Here is an 18762-nt window from a genome sequence, read left to right on the forward strand (position 1 = left end):
GTTGAACATTTTTGACAGATGACTTTGCGCTGATCAATTGGATGTTGTTTAAAAAAATGCCAGACTGCACTCTTTCTAGCATCGGATACCTTTTCAGGCATTGCAGACTGAGCTTTAACCGGATGGCCACGCTGTCCTCCAACAGGTTTTGGCTTTGCCACGCGTTTTGGGCAAGATACGGGCCCGGCAGATGGAACCTGTTGCGATGTTGATGCCTGCTGCGGCCCCTCCTCCTCCGCTTCAGAACTGCTGCCGCCTGCACCCTGTTCCCCCAATGGCTGCCAATCGGGGTCAAGAACTGGGTCATCTATTACCTCTTCTTGTAGCTCGTGTGCAACTTCGTCTGTGTCACCGTGTCGGTCGGTGGTATAGCGTTCGTGATGGGGCAACATAGTCTCATCAGGGTCTGATTCTTGATCAGCACCCTGCGAGGGCAATGTTGTGGTCTGAGTCAAAGGACCAGCATAGTAGTCTGGCTGTGGCTGTGCATCAGTGCACTCCATGTCAGATTCAACTTGTAATGGGCATGGACTGTTAACTGCTTCACTTTCTAAGCCAGGGACGGTATGTGTAAAGAGCTCCATGGAGTAACCCGTTGTGTCGCCTGCTGCATTCTTCTCTGTTGTTGTTTTTGCTGAAGAGGACAAGGAAGCGACTTGTCCCTGACCGTGAACATCCACTAACGACGCGCTGCTTTGACATTTACCAGTTTCACGAGAGGAGGCAAAAGAGCTAGAGGCTGAGTCAGCAAGATAAGCCAAAACTTGCTCTTGCTGCTCCGGCTTTAAAAGCGGTTTTCCTACTCCCAGAAAAGGGAGCGTTCGAGGCCTTGTGTAGCCAGACGACGAACCTGGCTCCACAGCTCCAGACTTAGGTGCAATATTTTTTTTCCCACGACCAGCTGATGCTCCACCACTACCACTACCCTCATTACCAGCTGACAATGAACGCCCCCGGCCACGACCTCTTCCACCATACTTCCTCATTGTTTTAAAAACGTAAACAAACTAACGGTATTTGTTGCTGTCACACAAATTACACGGTGAGCTATAACTTCAGTATGATTTAGCTACCCCTTTACAGGTGAGTGAGACCACAACGAAAATCAGGCACAATGTTACACACTCTGTTGTTGGTGGCAACAAATGAGAGAGATGCCACACACGCAGGACTGTCACTGAAGCACAAATGTAAATATTAATCTCCCACTGATTTGATTTTTTTTTTTTTTTAAGGGAGACTTTAGGAAAAAAAATAATAGAATAAAATGATTTTTTCAGGAAGAATTTAGAAACCAAATAAAATAAAATGATTTTTTCAGGGAGAATTTAGAAAACAAATAAAACAAAAAAAGGCTTTCTATGGCCCACTGAGTGAGAGATGACGCACACAGGAGTCAGGAGTGGCACACAAGCCCAGAGGCCAATATTTATCTCCCACTGATTGATGTAGTGATTTTTTCAGGTAGATTTTGGAACCCAAATCAAGCTAAAAAAAATAATAGGCTTTCTATGGCCCACAATTGGAGAGAGAGAGAGATGGCACACCCAGGAGTCAAGACTGGCACACAAGCAGAAAGGGCAATATTAATCTCCCACTGATATGTTTTTGTTTTTGTTTTTTCAGGGAGACTTTAGGAAAAAAAAAAATAGAATAAAATGATTTTTTCAGGAAGAATTTAGAAACCAAATAAAATAAAATGATTTTTTCAGGGAGAATTTAGAAAACAAATAAAACAAAAAAAGGCTTTCTATGGCCCACTGAGTGAGAGATGACGCACACAGGAGTCAGGAGTGGCACACAAGCCGTGAGGCCAATATTTTTCTCCCACTGATTGATGTAGTGATTTTTTCAGGTAGATTTTAGAACCAAAATCAAGCAAAAAAATAAATAGGCTTTCTATGGCCCACTGAGTGCGAGATGACACAGACAGGGATGGCACTCTAGCAGAAATGTCAATCTTAATCTCCCAGAAAAAAAAAAAACAGGGAGTGTCCTTCAATTACTATCTCCCTGCAGTAATCTCAGCCAGGTATGGCAGGCAGCAATAAGGAGTGGACTGATGCACAAATTAAATAAAAAGTGTGTACAAACCAAAAAGATAGCTGTGCAGAAAGGAAGGAACAAGAGGATTTGTGCTTTGAAAAAAGCAGTTGGTTTGCACAGCGGCGTACACACAGCAATGCAGCTATCAGGGAGCCTTCTAGGGCAGCCCAATGAGCTACAGCGCTGAGGGGGAAAAAAAAAAAAAATGTAGCTTCCACTGTCCCTGCACACCGAAGGTGGTGTTGGGCAGTGGAAATCGCTACAGCACAAGCGGTTTGGTGGTTAATGGACCCTGCCTAACGCTATCCCTGCTTCTGACGAAGCGGCAGCAACCTCTCCCTAAGCTCAGATCAGCAGCAGTAACATGGCGGTCGGCGGGAACGCCCCTTTATAGCCCCTGTGACGCCGCAGACAGCAAGCCAATCACTGCAATGCCCTTCTCTAAGATGGTGGGGACCAGGACCTATGTCATCACGCTGCCCACACTCTGCGTTTACCTTCATTGGCTGAGAAATGGCGCTTTTCGCGTCATTGAAACGCGACTTTGGCGCGAAAGTCGCGTACCGCATGGCCGACCCCGCACAGGGGTCGGATCGGGTTTCATGAAACCCGACTTTGCCAAAAGTCGGCGACTTTTGAAAATGAACGACCCGTTTCGCTCAACCCTACTTCCTGGTTAATTGTGTGATATCGAGACTTCCAGACGATTTATTGTGGGAGATATCGAGACTTCCAGAAGGTTTATTGTGCATGATATCAAGACTTCCAGGTTTATTGTGCATGATAATGAGACTTACAGAAGGTTTATTGTGCACGATTTCGAGACTTACAGGTTTATTGTGCGTGATATGGTGACTTCCAGAGGGTTTATTGTGCGTGATATCAAGACTACCAGAAGGTTTATTGTGCGTGATATCGAGACTTCCAGAAGGTTTATTGTGCGTGATATCAAGACTTTCAGTATGTTTATTGTGCATGATATCGAGACTTACAGAAGGTTTATTGTGTCTGATATCAAGAAGACTTACAGGGTTATTGTGCATGATATTGAGACTTACAGAAGGTTTATTGTGTCTAATATCAAGACTTACAGGGTTATTGTGCTTGATATCAAGACTTACAGAAGGTTTCTTGTGAGTGATATCGAGACTTCCAGGTTTATTGTGTCTGCTATTGAAACTTACAGGTTTATTGTGCGTGATATCGAGACTTCCAGAAAGTTTATTGTGCGTGATATTGAGACTTCCAGAGGGTTTATTGTGCGTGATATCGAGACTTACAGAAGGTTTATTGTGCGTGATATCGAGACTTATAGAAGGTTTATTGTGTGTGATATCAAGGCCTACAGAAGATTTATTGTGCGTGATATCGAGACTTACAGAAGGTTTATTGAGTGTGATATCAAGACCTACAGGTTTATTGTGTGTGATATCGAGACTTCCAGGGGGTTTATTGTGCGTGATATCGAGACTTCCAGAGGGTTTATTGTGCGTGATATCGAGACTTACAGGTTTATTGTGCGTGATATCGAGACTTACAGGTTTATTGTGTGTGATATCGAAACTTGCAGGTTTATTGTGCGTGATATCGAGACTTCCAGAGGGTTTATTGTCATGATAAGGTAATTCAGTACCACAATGGACATTGAGGTCAGAGCACATACAGTGACCTGACAATAACCCAAAAACATAGAACGAACTCTGAGACGTGGAAACTCTGCTGACCGCAATCCCTAATCCTCACCAACACACTAAAGGCAGCCGTGGATTGCGCCTAACTCTCCCTATGCAACTCGACACAGCCTGAGAAACTAGCTAGCCTGAAGATAGAAAATAAGCCTACCTTGCCTCAGAGAAATACCCCAAAGGAAAAGGCAGCCCCCACATATAATGACTGTGAGAAAAGATGAAAAGACAAACGTAGAGATGAAATAGATTTAGCAAAGTGAGGCCCGACTTTCTGAACAGAGCGAGGATAGGAAAGGTAACTTTGCGGTCAACACAAAACCCTACAAAAACCACGCAAAGGGGGCAAAAAGACCCTCCGTACCGAACTAACGGTACGGAGGTACACCCTCTGCGTCCCAGAGCTCCCAGCAAGCAGGAAAAAACAAATAGACAAGCTGGACAGAAAAAAACAGCAAACAAAATAGCAAAGCAGAACTTAGCTATGCAGAGCAGCAGGCCACAGGAACGATCCAGGAGGAAACAGGTCCAATACTAGAACATTGACTGGAGGCCAGGATCAAAGCACAAGGTGGAGTTAAATAGAGCAGCACCTAACGACTTCACCACATCACCTGAGGAAGTAAACTCAGAAGCCGCAGTACCACTTTCCTCCACCAACGGAAGCTCACAGAGAGAATCAGCCGAAGTACCACTTGTGACCACAGGAGGGAGCTCTGCCACAGAATTCACAACAGTACCCCCCCTTGAGGAGGGGTCACCGAACCCTCACCAGAGCCCCCAGGACGACCAGGATGAGCCATATGAAAGGCACGAACAAGATCGGGAGCATGGACATCAGAGGCAAAGACCCAGGAATTATCTTCCTGAGCATAACCCTTCCACTTAACCAGATACTGGAGTTTCCGTCTTGAAACACGAGAATCCAAAATCTTCTCCACAATATACTCCAAATCCCCCTCCACCAAAACCGGGGCAGGAGGATCAACAGATGGAACCATAGGTGCCACGTATCTCCGCAACAATGACCTATGGAATACGTTATGTATGGAAAAAGAATCTGGAAGGGTCAGACGAAAAGACACAGGATTAATAACCTCAGAAATCCTATACGGACCAATGAAACGAGGTTTAAACTTAGGAGAGGAAACCTTCATAGGAATATGACGAGAAGATAACCAAACCAAATCCCCAACACGAAGTCGGGGACCCACACAGCGTCTGCGATTAGCGAAACGTTGAGCCTTCTCCTGGGACAAGGTCAAATTGTCCACTACATGAGTCCAAATCTGCTGCAACCTGTCCACCACAGTATCCACACCAGGACAGTCCGAAGACTCAACCTGCCCTGAAGAGAAACGAGGATGGAACCCAGAGTTGCAGAAAAAAAGGTGAAACCAAGGTAGCCGAGCTGGCCCGATTATTAAGGGCGAACTCAGCCAAAGGCAAGAAGGACACCCAATCATCCTGATCAGCAGAAACAAAGCATCTCAGATATGTTTCCAAGGTCTGATTGGTTCGTTCGGTCTGGCCATTAGTCTGAGGATGGAAAGCCGAGGAAAAAGACAAGTCAATGCCCATCCTACCACAAAAGGCTCGCCAAAACCTCGAAACAAACTGGGAACCTCTGTCAGAAACGATATTCTCTGGAATGCCATGTAAACGAACCACATGCTGGAAGAACAATGGCACCAAATCAGAGGAGGAAGGAAATTTAGACAAGGGTACCAAATGGACCATCTTAGAGAAGCGATCACAGACCACCCAAATGACTGACATCTTTTGAGAGACGGGAAGATCTGAAATAAAATCCATAGAGATATGTGTCCAAGGCCTCTTCGGGATCGGCAAGGGCAAAAGCAACCCACTGGCACGAGAACAGCAGGGCTTAGCCCGAGCACAAATCCAACAGGACTGCACAAAAGTACGCACATCCCGCGACAGAGATGGCCACCAAAAGGATCTAGCCACCAAATCTCTGGTACCAAAGATTCCAGGATGACCAGCCAACACCGAACAATGAACCTCAGAGATAACCTTATTCGTCCACCTATCAGGGACAAACAGTTTCTCCGCTGGGCAACGATCAGGTTTATTAGCCTGAAATTTTTGCAGCACCCGCCGCAAATCAGGGGAGATGGCAGACACAATTACTCCCTCTTTGAGGATACCCGCCGGCTCAGATAAACCCGGAGAGTCGGGCACAAAACTCCTAGACAGAGCATCCGCCTTCACATTTTTAGAGCCCGGAAGGTACGAAATCACAAAGTCAAAACGGGCAAAAAACAGCGACCAACGAGCCTGTCTAGGATTCAACCGCTTGGCAGACTCGAGGTAAGTCAAGTTCTTATGATCAGTCAAGACCACCACGCGATGCTTAGCTCCTTCAAGCCAATGACGCCACTCCTCGAATGCCCACTTCATGGCCAGCAACTCTCGATTGCCCACATCATAATTTCGCTCAGCACGCAAAAACTTCCTGGAAAAGAAGGCGCATGGTTTCATCACCGAGCAATCAGAACTTCTCTGCGACAAAACAGCCCCTGCTCCAATCTCAGAAGCATCAACCTCGACCTGGAACGGAAGTGAAACATCTGGTTGACACAACACAGGGGCAGAAGAAAAACGACGCTTCAACTCTTGAAAAGCTTCCACAGCAGCAGAAGACCAATTGACCACATCAGCACCCTTCTTGGTCAAATCGGTCAATGGTTTAGCAATACTAGAAAAATTGCAGATGAAGCGACGATAAAAATTAGCAAAGCCCAGGAACTTTTGCAGACTTTTCAGAGATGTCGGCTGAGTCCAATCATGGATGGCTTGGACCTTAACAGGGTCCATCTCGATAGTAGAAGGGGAAAAGATGAACCCCAAAAATGAAACCTTCTGCACACCAAAGAGACACTTTGATCCCTTCACAAACAAAGAATTAGCACGCAGGACCTGAAACACCGTTCTGACCTGCTTCACATGAGACTCCCAATCATCCGAGAAGATCAAAATGTCATCCAAGTACACAATCAGGAATTTATCCAGGTACTCTCGGAAAATGATTTGCATAAAGGACTGAAACACTGATGGAGCATTGGCAAGTCCAAATGGCATTACTAGATACTCAAAATGGCCCTCGGGCGTATTAAATGCAGTTTTCCATTCATCGCCTCGCTTAATACGCACAAGATTATACGCACCACGAAGATCTATCTTGGTGAACCAAGTAGCCCCCTTAATCCGAGCAAACAAATCAGATAACAACGGCAAAGGGTACTGAAATTTAACCGTGATCTTATTTAGAAGGCGGTAATCTATACAAGGTCTCAGTGAACCATCCTTCTTGGCCACAAAAAAGAACCCTGCTCCTAATGGCGACGATGACGGGCGAATATGCCCCTTCTCCAAGGACTCCTTCACATAACTCCGCATAGCGGCGTGCTCAGGCACAGATAAATTAAACAGTCGACCTTTTGGGAATTTACTACCAGGAATCAAATCGATAGCACAATCAGAATCCCTATGCGGAGGTAGGGTATCGGACTTGGGCTCATCAAATACATCCCGGTAATCAGACAAGAACTCTGGGACCTCAGAAGGGGTGGATGATGAAATAGACAGAAATGGAACATCACCATGTACCCCCTGACAACCCCAGCTGGACACAGACATGGATTTCCAATCTAATACTGGATTATGGACTTGTAGCCATGGCAACCCCAACATGACCACATCATGCAGATTATGCAACACCAGAAAGCGAATAACCTCCTGATGTGCAGGAGCCATGCACATGGTCAGCTGGGTCCAGTACTGAGGCTTATTCTTGGCCAGAGGCGTAGCATCAATTCCTCTCAATGGAATAGGACACTGCAAGGGCTCCAAGAAAAACCCACAACGCCTAGCATACTCCAAGTCCATCAAATTCAAGGCAGCGCCTGAATCCACAAATGCCATGACAGAATACGATGACAAAGAGCAGATCAAGGTAACGGACAGAATAAATTTTGACTGTACCGTACCAATGGTGGCAGACCTAGCGAACCGCTTAGTGCGCTTAGGACAATCAGAGATAGCATGAGTGGAATCACCACAGTAAAAACACAGCCCATTCAGACGTCTGTGTTCTTGCCGTTCAACTCTGGTCAAAGTCCTATCGCACTGCATAGGCTCAGATTTAAGCTCAGGTAATACCGCCAAATGGTGCACAGATTTATGCTCACGCAAGCGTCGACCGATCTGAATGGCCAAAGACTAGACTCATTCAGACCAGCAGGCATAGGAAATCCCACCATGACATCCTTAAGGGCTTCAGAGAGACCTTTTCTGAAAATAGCTGCGAGCGCACCTTCATTCCATTGAGTGAGTACGGACCACTTTCTAAATTTTTGACAATATACCTCTATCTCATCCTGACCCTGACACAGAGCCAGCAAATTTTTCTCTGCCTGATCCACTGAATTAGGTTCATCGTACAGCAATCCGAGCGCCAGGAAAAATGCATCGATATTACTTACTGCAGGATCTCCTGACGCAAGAGAAAATGCCCAGTCCTGAGGGTCGCCACGTAAAAAAGAAATAATGATCCTAACTTGTTGAACTGGGTCACCAGAGGAGCGAGGTTTCAAAGCCAGAAATAGTTTACAATTATTTTTGAAACTCAGAAATTTAGTTCTATCTCCAAAAAACTAATCAGGAATAGGAATTCTCGGTTCTAACATAGAATTCTGAACCACAAAGTCTTGAATATTTTGTACTCTTGCCGTGAGCTGATCCACACATGAAGACAGACCCTTAATGTCCATCGCTACACCTGTGTCCTGAACCACCCAAATGTCTAGGGGAAAAAAAAGGCAAAACAGTGCAGAGAAAAAAAAATGGTCTCAGAACTTCTTTTTTCCCTCTATTGAGAATCATTAGTACTATTGGCCTCCAGTACTGTCATGATAAGGTAATTCAGTACCACAATGGACATTGAGGTCAGAGCACATACAGTGACCTGACAATAACCCAAAAACATAGAACGAACTCTGAGACGTGGAAACTCTGCTGACCGCAATCCCTAATCCTCACCAACACACTAAAGGCAGCCGTGGATTGTGCCTAACGCTCCCTATGCAACTCGACACAGCCTGAGAAACTAGCTAGCCTGAAGATAGAAAATAAGCCTACCTTGCCTCAGAGAAATACCCCAAAGGAAAAGGCAGCCCCCACATATAATGACTGTGAGTAAAGATGAAAAGACAAACGTAGAGATGAAATAGATTTAGCAAAGTGAGGCCCGACTTTCTGAACAGAGCGAGGATAGGAAAGGTAACTTTGCGGTCAACACAAAACCCTACAAAAACCACGCAAAGGGGGCAAAAAGACCCTCCGTACCGAACTAACGGCACGGAGGTACACCCTCTGCGTCCCAGAGCTCCCAGCAAGCAGGAAAAAACAAATAGACAAGCTGGACAGAAAAAAACAGCAAACAAAATAGCAAAGCAGAACTTAGCTATGCAGAGCAGCAGACCACAGGAACGATCCAGAAGGAAACAGGTCCAATACTAGAACATTGACTGGAGGCCAGGATCAAAGCACAAGGTGGAGTTAAATAGAGCAGCACCTAACGACTTCACCACATCACCTGAGGAAGGAAACTCAGAAGCCGCAGTACCACTTTCCTCCACCAACGGAAGCTCACAGAGAGAATCAGCCGAAGTACCACTTGTGACCACAGGAGGGAGCTCTGCCACAGAGTTCACAACAGTTTATTGTGTCTGATATCGAGACTTACAGGTTTATTGTGCGTGATATCGAGACTTACAGAAGATTTATTGTGCGTGATATCGAGACTTACAGAAGGTTTATTGTGTGTGATATCAAGACCTACAGAAGGTTTATTGTGTGTGATATCGAGACTTCCAGAAGGTTTATTGTGCGTGATATCGAGACTTACAGGTTTGTTGTGCGTGATATCGAAACTTCCAGAGGGTTTATTGCGCATGATATCGAGACTTCCAGAGGATTAATTGTGCGTGATATCGAGACTTACAGAAGGTTTATGGTGCGTGATATCGAGACTTACAGGTTTATTGTGTGTGATATCGAAACTTACAGAAGGTTTATTGTGCGTGATATGGAGACTTACAGAAGGTTTATTGTGCGTGATATCGAGACTTACAGGTTTATTGTGCGTGATATCGAGACTTACAGAAGGTTTATTGTGCATGATATTAAGACTTCCAAAAGGTTTCTTATGAGTGATATCAAGATGCTCGGTCATCAGATGGGGCCGCAGTACATCCAATCACACATTCAGGATGAGGAGCCACTATTTATTAACCAGAGTAGAAGGTTGCTGAAAAAAGTGGGCTCATGCACTTATGGATTGTTGGTAGCCACCTACGGCATTCATCTCAATGGTTGTCATGTAATAATTCACAAACAAGTAAACACCAAGAGTCTTCAAGGGGAAAATCACTTAAAGAAGATGGACAACACCCAATAATGTACATGATATAACGTCAGTATCAACATTGTTGCTGTGTATAAGTCGTGCAGTTTCTGCTAGTTAGTCGGGTGGTGGGGTGGAAGACGCAGTTGTGGATTTTCGATAATTAATTATTCTAGATTACAGGATTATCGCAGATCGTCATATGGCAAAAAAAGATAATAATTAAAACAGTCAAAGCAATAAATGTTCAAAGTTGTTTCTGTGCTTTAAGGTCCCAGTCACCTGCTGTCATCTCAGCCCATCAATGATGTCAGCCATCACCTGCTTGATGAGAGGAATCCCACATAAAGGTCAGCAGGTGCAGTCAGTCCTTTTATGAGGAACCACCTATAATTTCAGGACATCTACGTTAGTTTCAAGTGGTGAAATCCTGTTTGCATTAGTTACGGCCTTATATGATCAAGACGTAGAATACCAGGAATTAGAGCGATCAATGGCTTCTTGTTTGATGACATCATGTAAATAGATGCAAGTTGGGACAGTGACACAATGACTTAATGACAGGACAAGTTTCAGCAATCTCCTTGCGGTATAATAGTGGAGATGGTAATACTCATGTTCTACACTAAAATTCCTGGCACTTTGTGAGTGTAAATCCATGGACTTTATGCAAAAAGACTCTTGAAGTGGTGACAAGACCCTTGAAGGGTCATCAAAGTCTACCCAGCAACAAATGCTCAATGACTGATCAACAACCCAAGACTAAGTAAAGTATTTAACAAATGTTACAGTACTACACATTAAAGTTTACTTATCAAAAACTCTTCCGTGAGAAGTTGTGCTAAGTGTGGGTCCGGGTCCTGACAACCCCATCAATCGTTGAAACAAAGAGACAGAAGTGGTCAACTGTGCATGGTGCTTCTCCAGCTCTCGGAGAGCAAGGACAAGGGTGTCCATACATAGCTCTGGTCCCATTGATCAGATGGGATCTCAGTGTCCCAATCCCCACCGATTAAACCTTCTAACAGGTCACTATAATAGGGCACACTTTAATGGCCATATTCATGTGTAGGGTTGTAATGGATGTTACAAGTTGAAAGACTGGAGCTTCTAAGCTGGAATTGACAATACCACCTATGTGTATTGTAACAGTTCAATCTCTTCATAGGAATATTGGAAGGATTATTATTATTAATTATTATAGCACCATTTATTCCACTTATGGCACTATACATGTGAGGAGGGGTGTACATAATAAAAACAAGTACAATAATCTTAATACAAGTCATGACTGGTAGAGAAGGAGAGAGGACCCTGCCCGCGAGGGCTCACAATCTACAAGGGATGGGTGAGGAGACAGCTGGTCGTACAGTGGTTTGGTGGAATGTTGGTTAGTGTAGGTTGTAGGCTTGTTGGAAGAGGTAGGTCTTCAAGGTTCCTTTTGAAGGTTTCTATGGTAGGCGAGAGTCTGATGTTGGGGTAGAGAGTTCCAGAGTAGGGCGGATGCGCAGGACAAATCCAAATTCTCTTCTTCATCACTGTCCATATCTGATCTAAAGATGGTCAAACATTACATGAAAGTAGACAGAACACGCATGTTTCATCAAGACTGGCAGATGATCCAATGTGTAAGAGAAGCTCCCAGCAATCCAAGGGTCTGATAGCAGATGCAGGTGCTCTCATATGCCTTAGATACCAGTTAACCGAACTTTCCAGCTTCCTCATATACATGCACGCTCAGCTCAGTTGAGCATGAACTTCTTTTCCTTGGATTACAGGGAGCAAGACAACTCTGACAGTAATTTATCTGCCATGAGAACACAATGACTGGGCAACCTTGTAGTCCATCTCTGTAATCTCTATTTCGCTTAAAGGGGTTGTCCAGGGTTATTGCTTTTATTATTTTTTACAATGGGCCTAAAAACTAACAGGCAGATAGCTGCTAACAGAGGCCACTAACTACCTGTTCTACCCTTAGCCGGCCCAGAACTGTCTCTGACTGCTCCTGTAACGCACTCTGTTACCGCCGCTATTAACCTTGTGTGTCCCCAACCTTTTACTATTGATGCTGCCTATGCGTCATCAATAGTAAAAAAATGTAATGTTAAAAATAATAAAAAAACCTGCTATACTCACCCTCCGTAGTCCGCTGAGCCGCTCGCGCCTGCTGCCATCTTCCGTTTCCAGCGATGCATTGCGAAATTACCCAGAAGACTTGGCGGTCTTAGCCGTGCGCCTATCGCCGGAGCTGCGCTGGATCCCAGGAGGTGAGTATGTAACTATTTTTTATTTTAATTATTTTTTTAACAGGGATATGGTGCCCACACTGCTGTATACTACGTGGGCTGTGTTAGATACCGTGTGGCTCTGTGCTGTATACTACATAGGCTGTGCTATATACTACGTGACTGGGCAATATACTACGTGGCTCTGTGCTGTATACTACGTGGCTGGGCAATATACTACGTGACTGGGCAATATACTACGTGGCTCTGTGCTGTATACTACGTGGCTGGGCAATATACTACGTAACTGGGCAATATACTACGTAACTGGGCAATATACTACGTGGCTCTGTGCTGTATACTACGTGGCTGGGCAATATACTACGTGACTGGGCAATATACTACGTGGCTGGGCAATATACTACGTGACTGGGCAATATACTACGTGACTGGGCAATATACTACGTGGCTGGGCAATATACTACGTGACTGGGCAATATACCACATGGCTCTGTGCTGTATACTACGTTGCTGGGCAATATACTACGTGACTGGCCAATATACTACATGGCTGGGCAATATACTACGTGACTGGGCAATATACTACGTGACTGGGCAATATACTATGTGGCTGGGCAATATACTACGTGACTGGGTAATATACTACGTGACTGGGCAATATACCACATGGCTCTGTGCTGTATACTACGTTGCTGGGCAATATACTACGTGACTGGGCAATATACTACGTGGCTCTGTGCTGTAAAATATGTGGCTGGGCAATATACTACGTGGCTGGGCAATATACTACGTGGCTGGGCAATATACTACGTGGCTGGGCAATATACTACGTGACTGGGAAATATACTACGTGGCTCTGTGCTGTATACTACGTGACTGGGCAATATACTACGTGGCTGGGCAATATACTACGTGACTGGCCAATATACTACATGGCTGGGCAATATACTACGTGACTGGGCAATATACTATGTGGCTCTGTGCTGTATACTACGTGACTGGGCAATATACTACGTGGCTGGGCAATATACTACGTGGCTGGGCAATATACTACGTGGCTGGGCAATATACTATGTGGCTGGGCAATATACTATGTGGCTGGGCAATATACTACGTGACTGGGCAATATACTACGTGGCTGGGCAATATACTATGTGGCTGGGCAATATACTATGTGGCTGGGCAATATACTACGTGACTGGGCAATATACTACATGGCTCTGTGCTGTATACTACGTCGCTGGGCAATATACTATGTCGCTGGGCATGGGCAATATACTACGTGACTGGGCAATATACTACGTGTCTGTGCTGTATACTACGTCGCTGTGCAATACACTACGTGGCTGGGCAATATACGTGACTGGGCAATATACGTGTATGTGCTGTATACTACGTCGCTGTGCAATATACTACGTGGCTGGGCAATATACTACGTCGCTGGGCAATATACTACGTGGCTGGGCAATATACTACGTGGCTGGGCAATATACTATGTGACTGGGCAAAATACTACATGGCTGGACAATATACTACGTGAATGGGCAATATACTACGTGACTGGGCAATATACTAAGTGGCTGGGCAATATACTACGTGACTGGGCAATATACTACGTGGCTGGGCAATATACTATGTGACTGGGCAAAATACTACATGGCTGGACAATATACTACGTGACTGGGCAATATACTACGTCACTGGGCAATATACTACGTGACTGGGCAATATACTACGTGTCTGTGCTGTATACTACGTAGCTGGGCAATATACTATGTGACTGGGCAATATACTACGTCGCTGGACATGGGCAATATACTACGTGTCTGTGCTGTATACTACGTCGCTGTGCAATATACTACGTGGCTGAGCAATATACTACGTGGCTGGGCAATATACTACGTGGCTGGGCAATATACTACATGGCTGGGCAATATACGTGACTGGGCAATATACTACGTGACTGGGCAATATACGTGACTGGGCAATATACGTGTATGTGCTGTATACTACGTCGCTGTGCAATATACTACGTCGCTGGGCAATATACTACGTGGCTGGGCAATATACTACGTGACTGGGCAATATACTACGTGGCTGGACAATATACTACGTGACTAGGCAATATACTACGTGACTGGGCAATATACTACATGACTGGGCAATATACTACGTGTCTGTGCTGTATACTACGTAGCTGGGCAATATACTATGTGACTGGGCAATATACTACATGACTGGCCAATATACTACGTAGCTGGGCAATATACTACGTGGGCTGTGCAATATACTACGTCGCTGTGCAATATACTACGTGGCTGGGCAATATACTACGTGGCTGGGCAATATACGTGACTGGGCATTATACGTGTATGTGCTGTATACTACGTCGCTGTGCAATATACTACGTCGCTGGGCAATATACTACGTGACTGGGCAATATACTACGTGACTGGGCAATATACTACATGACTGGGCAATATACTACGTAGCTGGGCAATATACTACGTGTCTGTGCTGTATACTACGTAGCTGGGCAATATACTACGTGGCTGTGCAATATACTATGTGGCTCTGCTATATACTACGTGGCTGGGCAATATACTACGTGGCTGGGCAATATACTACGTGGCTGGGCAATATACTACGTGACTGGGCAATATACTACATGACTGGGCAATATACTACGTAGCTGGGCAATATACTACGTGTCTGTGCTGTATACTACGTCGCTGAGCAAAATACTACGTTGCTGGTCAATATACTACGTGGACATGCATATTCTAGAATACCTGATGCGTTAGAATCGGGCCACCATCTATATATATATATACTAGATGTTGGCCCGATTCTAACGCATCGGGTATTCTAGAATATGCATGTCCCCGTAGTATATGAACAATGATGATTCCAGAATTCGCGGCAGACTGTGCCCGTCGCTGATTGGTCGAGGCAACCTTTATGACATCATCGTCGCCATGGCAACCATTATGACATCATCGTCGCTGTGCCCGTTGCTGATTGGTCGAGGCCTGGCGGCCTCGACCAATCAGAGAGCCGGGATTTCCAGGACAGACAGACAGACAGACAGACAGACGGAAAAACCCTTAGACAATTATATATATATAGATATCCTCTATATAATTGTCTAAGGGGTACTTCCGTATTTCTGTCTGTCCTTCTGTCTGTCTGCAACTTCCGTCACGGAAATCCCGCATCGCAGATTGGTCTCGCCAGCTGCCTGTCCTGGCTGCCGCGACCAATCAGCGACGGGCACAGTCCGGCCGATAATTAGTCCCTCCCTACTCCCCTTCAGTCAGCGCTCACACAGGGTTAATGCCACTGTTAACTGACCGCGTTATGCTGCGGGTAACACACTCCGTTAATGCTGCTATTAACCCTGTGTGTCCCCATCTTTTTACTATTGATGCTGCCTATGCAGCATCAATAGTAAAAAGATGTAATGTTAAAAATAATAAAAAAAAAAAAAACCCTGCTATTCTCACCTTCCGTAGTCCGCCCAGGCGCGTGCAGCTGCTGCCAGCTTCCATTCCCAGAGATGCATTGCGAAATTACCCAGAAGACTTAGCGGTCTCACGAGACCGCTAAGTCATCTGGGTAATTTCGCAATGCATCCTGGGAACGGAAGATGGCGGCAGCCGCGTGCGCATCGGCACAGCTTCGCTGGATCCCGGCGGGTGAGTATATAACTATTTTTTATTTTATTTTTTTTAACAGGGATTTGGTGCCCACACTGCTATATACTATGTGGGCTGTGTTATATACCGCATGGCTGCTATATACTACCTTGCCAGTGTTAGATACTATGTGGGCTGTGTTATATACTGCGTGGGCTGTGCTATATATTACGTGGACAGTGTTATATACTGCGTGGGCTGTGTTATGTACTGTTTGAGCTGTTATATACTGCGTGGGCAGTGTTATATACTGTTTGCGCTGTGTTATATACTGCGTGGCCTGTATTAACGCATCGGGTATTCTACAATATGTATGTATGCATATAGCAGCCACATATTATATAGCACAGGCCACGTAGTATTTGTCTGCTATATACTACATGACTCCTATATACTACGTGGCCTGTGCTATATACTATGTGGCTGCTATATACATACATATTCTAGAATACCCGATGCATTAGAATCGGGCCACCATCTTGTGTGTGTATATATATATATATATATATATATATATATATATATATATATACTGTGAGGCAGTGACCCCTGTAACAGGTAGGGGGCGCTGCATGGTCTCCCCAGTATGCGCACGGAGGCGTATTGAGGCCGTGAGAGTGCGTGGCAATTGTGTGCATGGATGTGATAGTGAGACAGTGTCTGGCATTGTGGTTAATGGGAGGTATGTGTCAAAGGGATGGATACTCCCTGCGATGCAACCCGGAGTATCTTGTCTTTAGAGCACGTGAGCACTGAAGATGTCATTTAGTGCACCTGGGTCCGGGTTGCGGGTAGCTATGAGAGATGGGAGGGTCTGGCTACCCACATACCTCACTCTGAGTGGGGGTGCTCACTGTATCTTTTTCCCTGCAGGAGTTTGAGGACCTGCAGTGATGTCATGGTCATGTGACCAGTGCATGTGATGTTACCTCACCTGTGGGTGTGGTTACAGGCTACCTAAAGGAGGTGTGTTAGCACATGGTGGGGGGTGTCGGTGAGTCTGTCAGGATGGACAGACTTCCATGTGTCCAGGCAGGACACTACAGAGCATTCCTGTATGCTCTCTGAGTGTGGACCTGCATGGTCTATGTGCAAGGCCCTGGCAGATATCTCAGTGTTGGGTGTGCTAAGCCCTGAAGAGCACGAGGTGAGGACAGGGATCTGCAGAGCCAGAAACAGGTCCCGTGTGGTACTGCCAGTGGAAAACCTGCAGCACTGACGAGCAGGTAATACCAGACTGTGTGTTTGGCTCTAGAGCGAGCCGGAATATTGGACTCGACCAAGAGTGTATGGTCACCGTCCTGGTGGAACAGTCACGCTGTGAACATTGTTACTTTGATTTGCCGTGATATGAAGATTGTTGTTTTGTGTTTTCTGCCACTGGGGTTTATGGAGTAATAAACCCAGTTGAGTTTTTGAGGAGAAAACGTATTGCTGTGTCTTTTGTCGCTGCCAAGCGAGTATTCCCCAACCCGCAAGTAAGTGCAATCTTACAATACACACACAGTACAGACCAAAAGTTTGGACACACCTTCTCATTTAAAGATTTTTCTGTATTTTCATGACTATGAAAATTGTACATTCACACTGAAGGCATCAAAACTATGAATTAACACATGCGGAATTATATACTTAACAAAAAAGTGTGAAACAACTGAAATTATGTCTTATATCATAGGTTCTTCAAAGTAGCCACCTTTTGCTTTGATGACTGCTTTGCACACTCTTGGCATTCTCTTGATGAGCTTCAAGAGGTAGTCACCGGGAATGGTTTTCACTTCACAGGTGTGCCCTGTCAGGTTTAATAAGTGGGATTTCTTGCCTTATAAATGGGGTTGGGACCATCAGTTGTGTTGTGCAGAAGTCTGGTGGATACACAGCTGGTAGTCCCACTGAATAGACTGTTAGAATTTGTATTATGGCAAGAAAAAAGCAGCTAAGTAAAGAAAAACGAGTGGCCATCATTACTTTAAGAAATGAAGGTCAGTCAGTCCGAAAAATTGGGAAAACTTTGAAAGTGTCCCCAAGTGCAGTGGCAAAAACCATCAAGCTCCACAAGGAAACTGGCTCACATGAGGACCGCCCCAGGAAAGGAAGACCAAGAGTCACCTCTGCTTCTGAGGATAAGTTTATCCGAGTCACCAGCCTCAGAAATCGCAGGTTAACAGCAGCTCAGATTAGAGACTAGGTCAATGCCACACAGAGTTCTAGGAGCAGACACATCTCTGCAACAACTGTTAAGAGGAGACTTTGTGCAGCATGCCTTCATGGTAAAATAGCTGCTAGGAAACCACTGCTAAGGACAGGCAACAAGCAGAAGAGACTTGTTTGGGCTAAAGAACACAAGGATTGGACATAAGACCAGTGGAAATCTGTGCTTTGGTCTGAAATTTGAGATCTTTGGTTCCAACCACCCTGTCTTTGTGCGACGCAGAAAAGGTGAACGGATGGACTCTACATGCCTGGTTCCCACCATGAAGCATGGAGGAGGAGGTGTGATGGTGTGGGGGAGCTTTGCTGGTGACACTGTTGGGGATTTATTCAAAATTGAAGGCATACTGAACCAGCATGGCTACCACAGCATCTTGCAGCGGCATGCTATTCCATCCGGTTTGCATTTAGTTGGACCTTCATTTATTTTTCAACAGGACAATGAC

This window comes from Ranitomeya imitator, chromosome 4, assembly GCF_032444005.1.
Source record: "Ranitomeya imitator isolate aRanImi1 chromosome 4, aRanImi1.pri, whole genome shotgun sequence".
In the NCBI taxonomy this organism is placed as follows: domain Eukaryota; kingdom Metazoa; phylum Chordata; class Amphibia; order Anura; family Dendrobatidae; genus Ranitomeya; species Ranitomeya imitator.